At 38.7% G+C, this 16,860-nt stretch overlaps 1 long non-coding RNA gene across 1 annotated transcript; it reads left to right on the top strand.

The window, feature by feature from the left end:
* The first annotated feature begins 4,427 nt into the window (after positions 1-4,427).
* On the top strand, positions 4,428-16,613 carry LOC129639713 (uncharacterized). The gene is made up of 3 exons (XR_008708565.1): positions 4,428-4,549; positions 14,290-14,420; positions 16,480-16,613. It is a non-coding gene; the product is annotated as an uncharacterized LOC129639713 (long non-coding RNA).
* The last annotated feature ends 247 nt before the right edge of the window (positions 16,614-16,860 follow it).

Below are 16,860 nucleotides of genomic sequence, written 5' to 3'. Positions count from 1 at the left end.
TTATTTCTCCACTGATCTCCAGTAGCATATTGGGCACCTACCAACCTGGGGAGTTCCTCTTTCAGTATCCTATTATTTTGTCTTTCATACTGTTCATGGGGTTCTCAAGGCAAGAATACTGAAGTGGTTTTCCATTCCCTTCTCCAGTGGACCACATTCTGTCAGATCTCTCCACCATGACCAGTCCATCTTGGGTGACCACACAGGGCATGGCTTAATTTCACTGAGTTAGACAAGGCTGTGGTCCATGTGATCATCTTGGCTAGTTTTCTGTGATTATGGTTTCAGTGTGTCTCCCCCTACAGCTGAGAATGTAAAACAGCTTCTTCAAGACTTAGGCCTTGAAAACATTCACCTAATGATGCATAACAACTTATTCAAAGCTCCTTCTTCTTATTGACAATTTCTCTTACAGGATAGTGAATTAATTCCTTGACCATTGAATAGAAATGACCCCCTACCCTTCTCTTCCATCCTTTACTTCAATTCTTAGTCTTAGATAGAAGTATAAATTTCAATGAGCCCATTATTATTTCCCTAGGAGACCAATAGGAAGTTTAAATGAAAAGGACTCTTGGGCATCACCATTTTAGTTAGACCAGAGGACCAGCAAACGTTTTCTGTAAAGGGCCAAATTGTAAATATTTCAGGCTTTGTAGGCCATACAGTCTCTGCTACAACTACTCATCTCTGCCATTAAGCACAAAGCAGACATAGATGATTCACAAATGAATAAACATGGTTGCATTCTAATAACACTTCATTTATGGACACTGACATTTGAATTTCACACAATTTGCATGTATCAAAAAATAATATTATTTTCTTTCAATCATTTAAAAACGGATAAAACCAGTCTTAACTCATAAGCAGTGCAAAAATAAGCAGTAAGCTTGATTTTGTACACTAGTTTTAGATTGCCAATCAGCTTAATAAAAACGAAAGTTACTGATTCATCTTAACAAAAATGTAGCAATATATGTTTCAGGTATAGATTGATCCAGGGATTCCAAACAATATAATCAGTCTCTGTCTTTCAATTTCTCAAACCCCCTCTCCTTTATGTTGACTTCATTCTCATGTCCTGATTGTGTTAAGGTGGCTGTGTTCTTTGGTTTTTTCTTCCATGTTCAAATAGAAAAGAAAATGATCATTCTTCTTTCTAAAATTGTTAACATAAAATACTCAGCCGATAATCAGTACTCTGAGCTTTATCATGTGTCCATTCCTGTTCCAATATCTCATGACCACAGGCATGAGATGTCCTGATTGGCTTAGACCAGTAAGATATTCCAGTACCTAGGACTTGGATAGGATCAACTTCAGCCAAACTATACAGAAGATCAATAATTCCCCTAGGGTATTTTAACACAGTGCTACCAAGGGCTTCCCTTGTAGCTCAATTTGTAAAGAATCTGCCTACAATGCAGGAGACCTGGGTTTGACTTCTGGGTCGGGAAGATTCCATTAAGAAGGAAATGGCAACCCACTCCAGTATTCTTGCCTGGAAACTCCCGTGGATGGAAGAGCCTGGCAGGCTACAGTCCATGCGGTCGCAAAGAGTCGGACATGACTGAGCGACTTTCTTCTTTCTTTCTTTCTTTAGCAACTAAACCACCACCAACACCAAAGAATAGGAAAGAGATATGTTAAAGGGTATATTAAAAATGTGACAAATGTATACCATATACCATAGAACATGCCTGATTTCATGGACATTCAAATTTGGCCCTTCCCAATTCCCTCAAAAGAAAAAAAAGGTGAACTTAAATATTTTGAAAATAAAATTAGTCTGGCATAAATTGATCTTTCAGAGAAGGCCATTTCATATAGGTGTGTGTATGTATATGATGAATAAATAGGCATCAGTTTTTTACTGTATAACACAAAGAGGTTAAATTAGCCTATGACAAACTTTTCTGTAAAGGACCAGATAGAAAATATGTTAGGCTTTGCAGGCCATATAATTAGTCATATTTTTTTCTTTTTTTTTTCCCCCTTCCCCTTTACAACCTATTTAAAATGAAAAATCATCCTAAATCCAAAGGTCATAAAAATAAAGGCAAGATTTGGCCTGCAGTCCATAGTTTGTCTAATTCTAAGCTGAATAACCACTAGCTCTCCTTCTAGCTATGCCAGTCTATGACTCTAGGCTTCTGTCTGTTTTTGTTTCTTTGTTTGTTTTTGGAAAGTTGCTCAGTCATGTCCAACTCTTTGTGATCCCATGGCCTATACAGTCCATGGAATTATCCGGGCCAGAATACTAGAGTGGGTAGCCTTTCCCTTTTCCAGGGGATCTTCCCAGTCCGGGGATTGAACCCAGGTCTCCCGCATTGCAGGTGGATTCTTTACAAGCTGAGCCACAAGGAAGCCCTTTGTCTGTAGCAGTTGATTCCTACTGCCTCTGTGAGAAGAGAGTCTCATGGACAGAGGAGCCTGGCAGGCTACAGTCCATAGGGTCACACAGAGTTGGACACAACTAAGTAGGCATGCACACCTCTGCCCAGGAAGGGCTCTTCCTTTCACAGAAGTATTCAAATGCCAATGTCATCACTATCCCTGCCCTAGGAAGTATGGTGAAAATATCTAAATGGTTCTATGCTCACCTGCATCCTTTTTGGCCATTGAAATGATACTCAGATATTCGTATTTTTACTGTTCCCAAAAGATACTCTCTTCTCATGATTTTATTCCTTACTTGTGGGAAGCAGCTTCTGCCAGGCCAGAGATATGAGATGGCAGGTAAGGATCACCTTTCTGAAATACAAATATGATAGTATCACTACACTTAAATAAAACCCTTATTGATGATCATCACCTGCAGGGCAGAGACTGTACTTCTCAAGCATGGTATTTAAGGACCATAACAGTCTAACTCCACCTGGCTTTTCAGCCTCATCTCTTATGACTTTCCTCATCTGTTTTATTCACTACCAAGCCCATTCTACTCATATTACCTAAACTCATTATGCGTTGAGTGCTTTGTATGTTTGCCTGTTCACTTTGCCCATGATGGAGTTCAGAACCTGCTACCCCAAAATATGGCATCTTGACATATGGAATATTTTGGGTTGATGGAATTGGAGAAATGGGAGGTACGGGGGCTCTCTGACTTCTGCCTTATTCCCTGAAGCAGGTCATAAAACCCTCATGTGATATGTATCCTCTCTATACCTGGAGAAAAGGAGCATCCTTATCTCTGAAGATGGGAATCTGAAGAGGCAAGCCTTTCTAAGTTTCCCTCAGTTTACAACCCTTAACTTATATCCTATTAGCTTGTATCCTATTACATTTTCCCATGACTTTCAACCCTTCATTAAATTTAGTATAAATATGCTCAGGTTTAACTGTTTCTCTGGGTTTTCATTTCCTTATGAAGGCTTCTGTGTCATGTAAAGCAGCAGTCCCAAACTTTTTGGCAATTTTTCCATGGACTGGGGTAGGGTGATGGTTTTGGGATGACTCAAGCATATTACATTTATTATGCAGTTTATTTCTGTTATTATTACATCAGCTTCACCTCAGATCATCTGACATTAGATCGTGGACATTGGGGACCCCTGAGGTAAAGCATATATTAAATATATTTGTGTGCCTTTATCCTGGAAATCTGTTTCTGTCAGTGTAATTTTCAGGTCCAGCCCCAGGCCTTAAGAGGATAAAGGAAATGTTTTTCCTTCCCTACACCTTTAATTGGCTTTCTTTTTAGCATGCTCTTGAGATCTTTTCTTCATAGGCCACATCAACTTTGAAGCCTTCATTGCCCCCACCTCTGGGAAGAATTTATTCCCTCTTTGTATACCTTTAAGATCATATCCATACTTAGTTATACAATGAAATTATACCTTATGTGGGTAGTGGAATTCTAATATATATATATATATATATATATAAGAAAACCTCACATTAGTTTCTAATTCACCTTAAAAATGTCTTCTTAAAGGTTATCCCTTAGGCTGAATAGTAGGTGAAATAGTTGCTCGCATGTAGAGACAGAGTTGTATAAAAATATAAATCTTAAACTTGAGAATCACAGACAGCACAGGGAGATGTTCACAGTGAGAGGTAAGTGGAAACTGAGACTAAGGGAATTGAAGTTTCCTGTCTTTCATTATGAGTTCCCTGGTGGCTCAGATGGTAAAGTGTCTGCCTATAATGTGGGAGACGTGGGTTCAATCCCTGGGTTGGGAAGATCCCCTGGAGAAGGAAATGGCAACCCACTCCAGTACTCTTGCCTGGAAAATCCCATGGATGGAGGAATCTGGTAGGCTACAGTCCACAGGGTCCCAAAGAGTGGGACATGACTGACTGACTTTCATTATCATGCTAATTATAGGGCCTTTGCTAACTAAATGGATTAGTGAGCAAGCCAAATTGGATTAGCACAACAGCCAAATTCCTCTCTCTCTCTCTCATTCAGCTTATCTAGTTAAATATGTACACTTTAAATGTGGAGGATGTAGTCTGCTGTCTCCTTCCAACCTGAGATTATAAGAGTCTTGTTGGCAAGGATCATATCGTCTTTACTTTGGATCCTTTATGCTCACAGGTGGGACATTATAGATGCACTCTTTAAATGTGAAACAGGATTGAATTCTGTGTTTCTTCAGTGTTTTCTTCTTATTTCTTTTGGTGCTTAACAAATAAACTCAATATAATTTGCTGATGGTGTGGTGGATAATCTTGAGATTAACTTCAAATCTCTAAAATTTTTAACAGTTTTTCTATACCTTTCCAAATAACAGGAGAATTGTTATTAATTTTCCTTCCAGTATTTCAATGAAGGATTTTCTGATATAGAATCATCTACTAAACTTCTCAGGGAATGAATTACAGTTTGACATTTTAAGTATGGCAAAGTATTCTGTCCTCTTACCAGTTTTAATGACTTTGACTTCAAAAACACCCCAAGGGATTCAGGACTTTGAGTCTTATGTTTCTATGATGCTCTGATTCTCAGTCAACTGGTAATACTTGAGAATATATTTTGGCTGCCAAAGAATATTATCCCATAAACAATGTTCAATAACAGTTTAATAATTAAAGCACTAAATATTAACTAAATAGATGAATATGTATGAAAGATATAAATATATAATCATGACTTAATAATTAATTCTTAGTATTTTCAATTGGTTTCTCCCTAGTGCAACTCAATCAGAGGGAAGGGATATAGCTGAGTCAAGACTCATGTAACAAACTAAAGGACTCCTTTCATGCATATCCTAGGATTTACCTTCAGTTCAGTTCAGTTCAGTTCAGTTGCTCAGTCATGTCCAACTCTTTGCAACCCCACGCCAGGCCTCCCTGTCCGTCACCAACTCCCGGAGTTCACTCAAACTTACGTCCATTGAGTCGGTGATGCCATCCAGCCATCTCATCCTCTGTTGTCGCCTTTCCTCCTGCCCCTAATCCCTCCCAGCATCAGAGTCTTTTCCAATGAGTCAACTCTTCGCATGAAGTAGCCAAAGTACTGGAGTTTCAGCTTTAGCATCATTCCTTCCAGTTTTACCTTAGCTCTTTCTATATCCTCACTCTTAAGCCTCTTCTGCTGTTGGACTAGTAGACTGTATGATAAACAATAAGCTGATTAATGTTTGTTCTGTGATCAAGTCCAACATAAGTCTAGATCACTCTAAGGTCATTCAGTAAGCAGGTTGAAAAGAAAGTATATAAACCCAAGCTGGTCTGATTACACAGCCTGAGCTCTTACGTGCTCTATACTGTCTTCTCAGGTAACCTATCACACTTTGTTTTTTGGTTCTGTAAGGTCAATCAAGACTGAATAGAACACTTGATTCTAATCTGTCATTATATATAGATAGCCATATAAGTGACTGGTTTGGTTCCTTCCTGTTCTGGAACAAGGTCAGTGAGTCACAGCATATTAGACCAACAAATGTTCTTTCACATTTGACTAGGATGCATGTACTAGACAATGTGGACTATAAAATGATGATGTTAAAACATGTTGTTTCCCCTTTATTAAGGATTTGACAGAGTAGCATCCAAATAGCTATAATACAGAGCAAAAGCATGGCCTGGTAGATGTCTAAGTAATGTAAACTCATAATGCTGAAACACTTAATGAACAATTCAAAGACAAAGGCACATTAAAAGGTTCATAGTGAGAATTATCTAGTAAGGCACTGAGTAAAGGAAAAGTATTTCTCTTGGGTGCTTTTGCTGTTTGATGATATGAAAAGCTGGGAAACATGTTGCCATAATTTCCCCTTTGTAAGACAGAAAACACATATTTTCATTCCAAGAATAGCAGGGAGTGGATCATCTTTTGCCAGTGCTTCAGGTGTCTACCTAGAACTATTGCTTAATCCAGTGGTTAGGAAATTTGCCCCATTGTTATTTAAGTCCATTTCCTACCAAGCTACTCTGTAGAAAAATAAAATGGATCTACCAAATGAAAACATTGTTTTCCTTTTCTACAATCACATTGTGGAATTCTATTAACTATTAGGGGAAACAAAATGATGATGCTGACTGTGCTATAGCTTTCAGATATAAACACAGCATTCAAATCTACAGAACCTGATGATTTTTATTCCAAGATTCTATAAAAATTGGGTCAAAGTTATTATGGGACCATGCAAGGGGTATATTTATACCTTTTTCCCAGGAAGAGAACGATGATACTAGACATGTTAGGCATGTAAGCTTAACTTCTTTACCTGAATATATATATATTTAAAAAAAAAATTCAAAAGTTGTCCTCAAATCAATCTGTAGGCAAACTAAACAGGAAAAGAAATTAACTAAAAGCCATAATAGTAACATTGTAAAACCAACTTGTAAAAACCAAATCCTATCAGAGTAAACTCACCTCTTTCTCCAGTAGACCTAATAGAGAAAAATAGATTTTTTTTTTCAAATCCACCCTGCTGTGTGGCATGAACCATGTAGCTATTAAACTGGACCACAGTTGTTTGTAGCATCTTGTTTATATAGTGTCACCAATCTAGGTAATATAATAATTAGGAATTTAAAGTTTCCAGTCCCATAATTTTAGAAAAATGACTCATCTTGGATTTTTAACACCATTGCTACTAGTTAGGCTAGAAATTAAAAGATTATACCTGTACTTCCTAATAGGTCATAACTTTCAGATACATAAAAATAAAGCATAATAGAGAAGAATGGATAGGCAAAACAAATGGACTTTCAGACTTTGCACTTAGCAGGATTTCAATAACATTTGCTCACAGATTTAATTTATGTGTTTTGGTGTCATAGCTATTAATCATTCATTCATTCTACATATATTTAGAGACAGCTTAGTATATGCCAAGCACTATACTAGGTGCTAGAGATCCAAGAGATATCTATTAAGCAGTGGAATTTGTCTTCATTATTTTCTTTTCTCCACCTTTTTATGTTAGATACTGCAGGACTCTGCTAATGTCTTTATGTAGCATTATTTGTACTTTGTCATTCAAGGAATTAAAAACCCAGAACATGGACAAAAATCATGTATTTATAGTATTCATCCTTAAGATAACCACTGGGCTCATTAATGTGATATTTCTATTTCTGAAGATGTTATAAGATTAATTCAGACTGAATAATTTCTGGTAATTTTAGCTGAGCCAGTACTATACCTTTAGCCCTGTAATAAACTCATATTAAATCAAGTAAGTAAAAGATGTCAAAGATTCCTGCCAACTCTGTAGCTACTTCTAAATGATGTATGCATTTTCCAAGTATACTAAATTGTTTGACCCCAAATCATGGTCTTTTCTTGTTTCTTTTCACTTGTCTCCCTGACAAGTCAGAGGCTGGGAAAGAACTAATCATTTAAGATCTCCAATACAGATATTGCATTTGCTGGAGTATAACATGATCCTAAACATATCCCTGGTGGCTCAAGCAGTAAAGAATCCACCTGCAATGTATGAGACCCAGGTTCCATCTCTGGGTCAGGAAGGTTCCCTGGGAATGGCTACCCACTCTAAAATTCTGGACTGGTGAATGCCATGGACAGAGAAGCCTGTGGGGCTACAGTCCCTGGGATCACAATGAGTCAAACACAGTGGAGTGACTAGCATTACAACACACTATAAAAACATATCCACAGATCCATAGACCCATCCCCTAATATGAGTTCCTGCTCAGAGACAGAAAAGACATCCTCAGACACGTGGATTCATTACCAGCTGAGCCACAAGGGAAGCCCAAGAATACTGGAGTGGGTAGCCTATCCCTTCTCCAGCAGATCTTCCCAAGCCAGGTATCAAACCAGGGTCTTCTACATTGCAGGCAGATTTTTTTACCAACTGAGCTATCAAGGAAGTAAGTAGGGAAAACCACTACACCATTCAGGTATGACCTAAATCAAATCCCTTACAATTATACACCAGAAATGAGAAATAGATTTAAGGGACTAGATCTGATAGACAGAGTGCTTGATGAACTATGGACAGAGATTTGTGACATTGTACAGGAGACAGGGATCAAGAACATCCCCAAGAAAAATAAATGCAAAAGAGCAAAATGGCTATCTGAGGAGGGCTTATAAATAGCAATGAAAAGAAGAGAAGCAAAAAGCAAAGAAAAAAAGAAAAATATACACATTTGAATGCACAGTTCCAAAGAATAGCAAGGGGAGATAAGAAAGCCTTCCTCAGTGATCAATGCAAAGAAATAGAGGAAAACAACAGAATGGGAAAGACTAGAGATCTCTTCAAGAAAATTAGAGATTCCAAGGGAACATTTCATTCAAAGATGGGTTCAATAAAGGACAGAAATGGTATGGACCTAACAGAAGCAGAAGATATTAAGAAGAGGTGGCAAGAATACACAGAAGAACTGTACAAAAAAAAAAGATCTTCATGACCCAGATAATCACGATGGTGTGATCACTCACCTAGAGCCAGACATCCTGGAATGTGAAGTCAAGTGGGCCTTAGGAAGCATCACTACGAACAAAGCTTGTGGAGGTGATGGAATTCCAGTTGAGCTATTTCAAATTCTGAAAGATGATACTGTGAAAGTGCTGCATTCAATATGCCAGCAAATTTGGAAAACTCAGCAGTGGCCACAGGACTGGAAAAGGTCAGTTTTCATTCCAATCCCAAAGAAAGGCAATGCCAAAGAATACTCAAACTACTGCACAATTGCACTCATCTCGCGTTAGTAAAGTAGTGCTCAAAATTCTCCAAGCCAGGCTTCAGCAATACGTGAACTGTGAACTTCCAGATGTTCAAGCTGGTTTTAGAAAAGGCAGAGGAACCAGAGATCAAATTGCCAACATCCGCTGGATCATGGAAAAAGCAAGAGAGTTCCAGAAAAACATCTATTTCTGCTTTATTGACTATGCCAAAGCCTTTGACTGTGTGGATCACAATAAACTGTGGAAAATTCTGAAAGAGATGGGAATACCAGACCACCTGACCTGCCTCTTGAGAAACCTATATGCAGGTCAGGAAGCAAGAGTTAGAACTGGATGTGGAACAACAGACTGGTTCCAAATCAGGAAAGGAGTACGTTAAGGCTGTATATTGTCACCCTGCTTATTTAAATTATATGCAGAGTACATAATGAGACATGCTGGGCTGGAGGAAGCACAAGCTGGAATCAAGATCGCCAGGAGAAATATCAATAACCTCAGATATGAAGATGACACCACCCTTATGGCAGAAAGTGAAGAAGAACTAAAGAGCCTCTTGATGAAAGTGAAAGAGGAGAGTGAAAAAGTTGGCTTAAAACTCAACATTCAGAAAACAAAGATCATGGCATCTGGCCCCATCACTTCATGGGTAATAGATGGGGAAACAGTGGAAACAGTGTCAGACTTTCTTTTTTGGGGCTCCAAAATCACTGCAGATGGTGATTGCAGCCATGAAATTAAAAGATGCTTACTCCTTGGAAGGAAAGTTATGACCAACCTAGATAGCATACTGAAAAGCAGAGACATTACTTTGCCAACAAAGGTCCGTCTAGTCAAGGCTATGTTTTTACCAATAGTCATGTATGAGTGTGAGAGTTGAACTATAAAGAAAGCTGAGTGCTGAAGAACTGATGCTCTTGAACTGTGGTGTTGGAGAAGACTCTTAAGAGTCCCTTGGACTGCAAGGAGAGCCAACCACTCCATCCTAAAGGAGATCTGTCCTGAGTGTTCATGGGAAGAACTGATGTTGAAGCTGAAACTCCAACACTTTGGTCACCTGAAACGAAGAACTGACTCATTTGAAATGGCCCTGATGCTGGGAAAGATTGAGGGCAGGAGAAAAAGGGGATGACAGAAGATGAAATGTGTGGATGGCACCACTGACTCAATGGACATGAGTTTGGGTAAACTCTGGTAGTTGGTGATGGTCAGGGTGGCCTGGTTTGCTGCGGTCCATGGGGTCGCAAAGTGTCAGACACGACTGAGTGATTGAAATGAACTGAACAGATACATAGTTAACAACCATCCCAGAGTGTCCAAGACTGTTCCAGTTTTAGGACTGAAAGTCTCAGAACAGGGAAAACTTTTCAATCACAGGAAAAGAGGGCAGTCAGTGACATTAAATGCCACTGAGTCTTAACTTGACAAAATTTTTTGCCAAAGTATGAAATAAGATTTCACGGGTTTGGACCACATTTCCAATTAGTGTGTTAACTGGATTTACCGAGATAGCAGGAAGGAGGAAAGCAATCTAACTTTAATAATCTTTTTTTTTTTTTGTAACAACTTTTATCATCTTTATCAATATTTTTCTAATTTACTTTTAATTGAAGAATAATTACAATATTGTGTATGTTTATGCCATACATCCACATGGATCAGCCATATATCCCCTCTCTTTTTAGCCTTTCTCCCACCTCCCACCCTATCCCACCCCTCTAGGTTGTCACAGAGCTCCAGTTTGAGTTCCCCAAGTCATACAGTAAATTCACACTGGCTATCTATTTTGCAAATAGCAGTGTATGTTTCTATGATGCTTTCTCCATTTGTCCCACCCTTTCCTTCCTACCCCCCACCTGCCCCTTTCCATAAGTCTGTTCTTTTTTTTCTGTGTCTTCATTACTGCCCTGCAAATAGGTCATCAGTGGGGCTTCCCTTGTAGGTCAGTTGGTAAAGAATCTGCCTACAATGCAGGACACTAAGGTTTCATTCCCGGGTCGGGAAGATCCCCTGGAGAAGGAAATGGCAATCCACTCAAGTATTCCCGCCTGGAGAATCCCATGGACAGAGGAGCCTGGCAGTCTACAGTCCATGGGGTCAGAAGAGTCAGACATGACTTGGTGGCCAAACCACCACCACCACCATCTTTCTAGATTCCATATATATGTGTTAATATATGATATTTGCTTTTCTCTTTCTGACTATATCACTCTGTATAATAGGCTCTAGGTTCATTCACCTCATTAGCACTGACTGAAATGCGTTCTTTTTATGGCTGGGCAATATTCCATTGTACACAGCTTCTTTATCAATTTGGTTGACTGTCTTTTCATATGTACATACCATTGTTATAATCAGTGTGAACTCTTTTTTCAATTCTTATATATAGTTGAGTTCACAACAAATTTACAGTTGAAATATTTTTTAGAAAGTTTTTGTTTTGCTATCAAGAATATGATTTTAACAACTTAAATATATTTTAATTCTTCATAAATCTAACATATACATCTGTGTAGCCATAATATATGAGATCAATTTTACATGTATATTCATGTATGTAGTATGCATACATTCAATTATAGTATCAATGGACTTCTCTAGTAGCTCAGCTGTTAAAGAATCCACCTGCAGTGCAAGAGACCTGGGTATGATCCTTGGGTTGAGAAGATCCGCTGGAGAAGGGAATGGCTATCCACTCCAGTACTCTGGCCTAAAGAATTCCATGCACTGTATAGCCCATGGGGTCACAAAGAATAGGACATGACTGAGCGACTTACACTTTCACTTTCATCAGTTCAGTGGCTCAGTGATGTCCAACTCTGCGAACCCATGGACTGCAGCATGCAAAACTTCCCTATCGATCACCAACTCCCAGAACTTGCCCAAACTCATGTTCATCAAGTCAGTGATGTCACCTAACCATCTCAGCTTCTGTCATCCCTTCTTCTCCTGCCTTCAATCTTTCCCAGCATCAGGGTCCTTTCCAAAGAGTTAGTACATTGCATCAGGTGGCCAAAGTATTGGAGTTTCAGCTTCAGCCTCAGTCCTTCCAATGAATATTCAGGACTGATTTCCTTTAGGATGGACTGGCTTGATACCCTTTCAGTCCAAGGGACTCTCAAGAGTCTTCTCTTAAACAACAGTTCAAAAGCATCAGTTCTTCGGGGCTCAGATCTTCTTATGGTCCAACTCTCACTTCCAAACATGACTAGTGGAAAAACAATAGCTTTGACTATATGGACATTTTTTGGCAAAGTAATGTCTCTGCTTTTTAATATGCTATCTAGGTTGGTCATAACTTTCCTTCCAAGGAGTAAGTGTCTTTTAAGTTCATGGCTGCAGTCACCATCTGCAGTGATCTTGGAGCCCCAAAAATAAAGTCTGTCACTGTATTCATTGTTACCCCATCTATTTGCCTTGAAGTGATGGGACCAAATGCCATGATCTTTGTTTTATGAATGTTGAGTTTTAAGCCAGCTTTTTCACCCTCCTCTTTCACTTTCATCAAGAGGCTCTTTAATTCCTCTTCACTTTCTGCCATAACGGTGGTGCCATCTGCATTTCAGGTTATTGATTGATATTCCTCCCAGCAATCTTGATTCCAGCTTGTGATTTATCCAGCCCGGCATTTCTCATGATGTACTCTGCATATAAGTTAAATAAGCAGGGTGACAATATACAGCTTTGGCATACTCGTTTCCCAATTTGGAAGCAGTCCCTTGTTCCATGTCCAGTTCTAACTGTTGCTTCTTGATCTACATACAGATTTCTCAGGAGGCAGGTCAGGTGGTCTGGTATTCCCATTTCTTGAAGAATTTTACAGTTTGTAGTAATACACACATTCAAAGGCTTTGACATAGTCAATAAAGCAGAAGTAGGTGTTTTTCTGGAATTCTCTTGCTTTTTCTATGATCCAACAGTTGTTGGCAATTTGATCTCTAGTTCCTCTGCCTTTTCTAAATCCAGCTTGACCATCTGGGAGTTCTCAGTTCACATACTGTTGAAGCCTTGCTTGGAAAATTTTGAGCATTACTTTGCTAGCATGTGAGATGAGTGCAATTGTGCGATAGTTTGAACATTCTTTTGGAGAAGGAAATTATAACTTACTCCAGTATTCTTGCCTGGAGAATCCCATGGACAGAGGAGCCTGACAGGCCATGGTCCATAGGGTCACAGAGAGTTGAACATGACTAAATCGACTAAGCATTGAATATTCTTTGGCATTGTTTTTCTTTGGGATTGGAATGAAAGTTGACCTTTTTCAGTCCTGTGGCCACAGCTGAGTTTTCCAGATTTGCTGGCATATTTAGTGCAGCACTTTCACAGCATCATATTTAAGAATTTGAAATAACTCAGCTGGAATTCCATCACCTCCACTAACTTTTTTTTTGTAGTGATGCTCCCAAAGGCCCACTTGACTTTGCATCCTAGGATGTCTGGATCTAAGTGAGTGATCACACCATCATGGTTATCTGGGTAATTAAGATCTTTTTTGTATAGTTCTGTGTATTCTTGCCATCTCTTCTTAATATCTTCTGCTTCTGTTAGCTCCATACCATTTCTGTCCTTTATTGTGTCCATCTTTACTTGTAAAGTTCCCTCGATATCTCTAATTTTCTCAAAGAGATCACTAGTCTTTCCCATTCTATTGTTTTCCTCTTTTTTTTTTTTTTTTTTTTTTGCATTTGATCACTTAGGAAGGCTTTGTTATCTCTCCTTGCTATTCTTTGGAACTCTGCATTCAGATGGATTAATCTTCCTTTACTCCTTTGCCTTTTGCTTCTCTTCTTTTCTCAGCTGTTTGTAAGGCCTTCTCAGACAACCGTTTTGAATTTCATTTTCTTGGGGATTTTTTTGATCATGACCTCTTGTACAATGTCAGGAACCTCCATTCATAGATTTCAGGCACTCTGTCTATCAGATCTAATCCGTTGAATCTATTTGTCACTTCCTTTGTATAATTGTAAGGCATTTGATGTAGGTCATACTTGAATGGCCTAGTGGTTTTCCCTACTTTCTTCAATTCTAGTGTGAATCAAGTCTGAATTTTGCAAAATGTGGTCCACTGCAGAAGTGAATGGCAAACCACTTCCATGTTCTTGCCTTGAGAACCCCTTGAACATTCTGAAAGGGCAAAAAGATATAACACTGAAATATGAACTCCCCAGGTCCATTGCTGCCCAATATGCTACTGGAGAAGAGTGGAGGAATAACTCCAGAAAGAATGAAGAGATGGAGCCAAAGCGAAAACAATGCCTACTTATGGACATGACTGGTGATGGAAGTAAAGTCTGATGCTGTAAGAACCATATTGCATAGGAACCTGGAATGTTAGTTCCATGAACTAAGGCAATTTGGAAGTGGTCAAACAAGAGAGGGCAAGAGTGAAAATCAACATTTTAGGTATCAGTGAGCTAAAATGGACTGGAATGAGTGAATTTATTTCAGATGACCGCTATATCTACTACTGTGGGCAAGAATTCCTTAGAAGAAATGGAGTAGCCCTCATAGTCAACAAGAGTCTGAAATGCAGTATTGGGTGCAATCTCAGAAATGACAAAATGATCTCTGTTCATTTCTAAGGCAAACCATTCAATATCATAGAAATCCAAGTCTATGGCCCAACCACCAATGCCAAAAAAGCTGAACCAAAAAAAGATGTCCTTTTCATCATGGGGGACTAGAATGCAAAAGTAGGAAGTCAAGAGATACCTGGAGTAACAGGAAAGTTTGGCCTTAGAGTACAAAATGAGGCAGGGCAAAGGCTAACAGAGTTGCCAAGAGAACACACTGGTCATAGCAAACACCCTCTTCCAACAACACAGAGATAACTCGACACATGGGCATCACCAGATGGTCAATACTGAAATCACATTGATTATATTCTTTGCAGCTGAAGATTGAGACATCTATACAGTCAGCAAAAATAAGACTGGGAGCTGACTGTGGCTAAGAACATGAACTCCATATTCCCTTTCATAGTATCAATAAACTTTTCCATACATTTTCACCAACTTTTTTCATAGGGTTAAAAAAATGAGCATTGTTCACTACACCAATAGAAAGACCTAATCAAAATTTTAAGTTTGGTACAGACATTTATAGCAAGGCATTTCTAGATCGAATGTGTCTACTTCTAACAACAAAATCCTAGGCTTTGTCACAGCATTGATTAACAGGAGGAGTTATAAACAGAATGGATTTTTGTCTACAATGTAATTATAACAGCAAAAAGATTTTGAGTGTTTTTGTGGCAGAATGCCATGCTTAGAAATTAGGGTGTCCTAAAGGCCCTATTAACTGATAATTGATTTTTCAAAGTTATGAGTCATTCTGAAAATCCGTCAATCTGCCATTTCCCAGCAACTGGCAGAGTCAGAGATCCACCAGGCATAGAAGCTTCCCATGTTGACCATTACAGCATAGTTGCAGAGCCAGGTTAACTCTACTGGGACCTATAGCCTTGACTTTCACAGTGTTATTAGGATATCAAGGAAAAATATTTATAAAAATATTTTAATTCTTAATCATTGTCTCAGTTTGCTCTCTCAGGACACACACAATAAAGAAAAAACATAACAAACTGTCAAAACTCCGTCTAGTCAAGGCTATGGTTTTTCCAGTGGTCATGTATGGATGTGAGAGTTGGACTATAAAGAAAGCTGAGCGCCAAAGAATTGATGCTTTTGAACTGTGGTGTTGGAGAAGACTCTTGAGAGTCCCTTGGACTGCAAGGAGATCCAACCACTATATCTTAAAGGAGATCAGTCCTGGGTGTTCATTGGAAGGACTGATGCTGAAGCTGAAACTCCAATAATTTGGCCACCTGATGCCAAGAGCTGACTCATTTGAAAAGGCCCTGATGCTGGGAAAGATTGAGGGCAGGAAGAGAAGGGGACGACAGAGCATGAGATGTTTAGATGGCATCACAGACTCAATGAAAATGGGTTTGGGTGGACTCCAGGAGTTAGTGATGGTCAGGGAGGCCTGGCGTGCTGTGGTTCATGGGGTCTCAAAGAGTCGGACACGACTGAGTGACTGAACAAAACTGAACTGATACTTGACTTATCCTCAGAAAAAAAAGTTTGGTTGAAGTATAATGTGGGAGACAACAAAGAGTTCATTTTTCTTTCTTATAAATTCTCTCTATTCATTTCAGGTTATTTTTATAATCCCAGAATTGAAAGTCAACATCAGTGCTAAAGAAATGTAAAAGGAATTTTGAGCAAAATTTTGAAGCAGTTTGGGGGTCAGGAGAGCCAAAGTCGAGCTTATTACACTACAGGAATTTACAGATAAAATGTGATTTATTGATTTGAGATACATTCAAATAATTTTATTGTCCCCTTGAATTACAGATGCAGAGAAATGCTGAAGGCTGGGGAGGCAGGTGTGGGAGCCTCCCCACAGTATTGCAGGGGGTAATATTGAAGAAATTGTACCATGTATCACCCAATATGGATTGTTGAACTACTTGGAATTAATTAAAAATAATTTCTATTTTCTCTTCAAAATTTAAATAGAAGTCAGACTGTATGTGTAAGTATATTTTAAAAAATCACTAGCTTCAATATCATCTGCATCCCCAAGTTTTATGCAGATGACTCAAGGGACTTCATCAGTACATTTACCAATCATCATAAATTAACCAGAATACCAGGTACCAGAACAAATTAAAAGGGACAACTTTAAAAAGTTAATGATCCATTCATATGTCTAATTTTGATGACACATCATTA

Source organism: Bubalus kerabau, chromosome X (genome assembly GCF_029407905.1).
Source record: "Bubalus kerabau isolate K-KA32 ecotype Philippines breed swamp buffalo chromosome X, PCC_UOA_SB_1v2, whole genome shotgun sequence".
In the NCBI taxonomy this organism is placed as follows: Eukaryota; Metazoa; Chordata; class Mammalia; order Artiodactyla; family Bovidae; genus Bubalus; species Bubalus kerabau.
The sequence above is the reverse complement of the archived record's forward strand: the minus strand, read 5'-3'. Positions and strand labels throughout refer to the sequence as shown.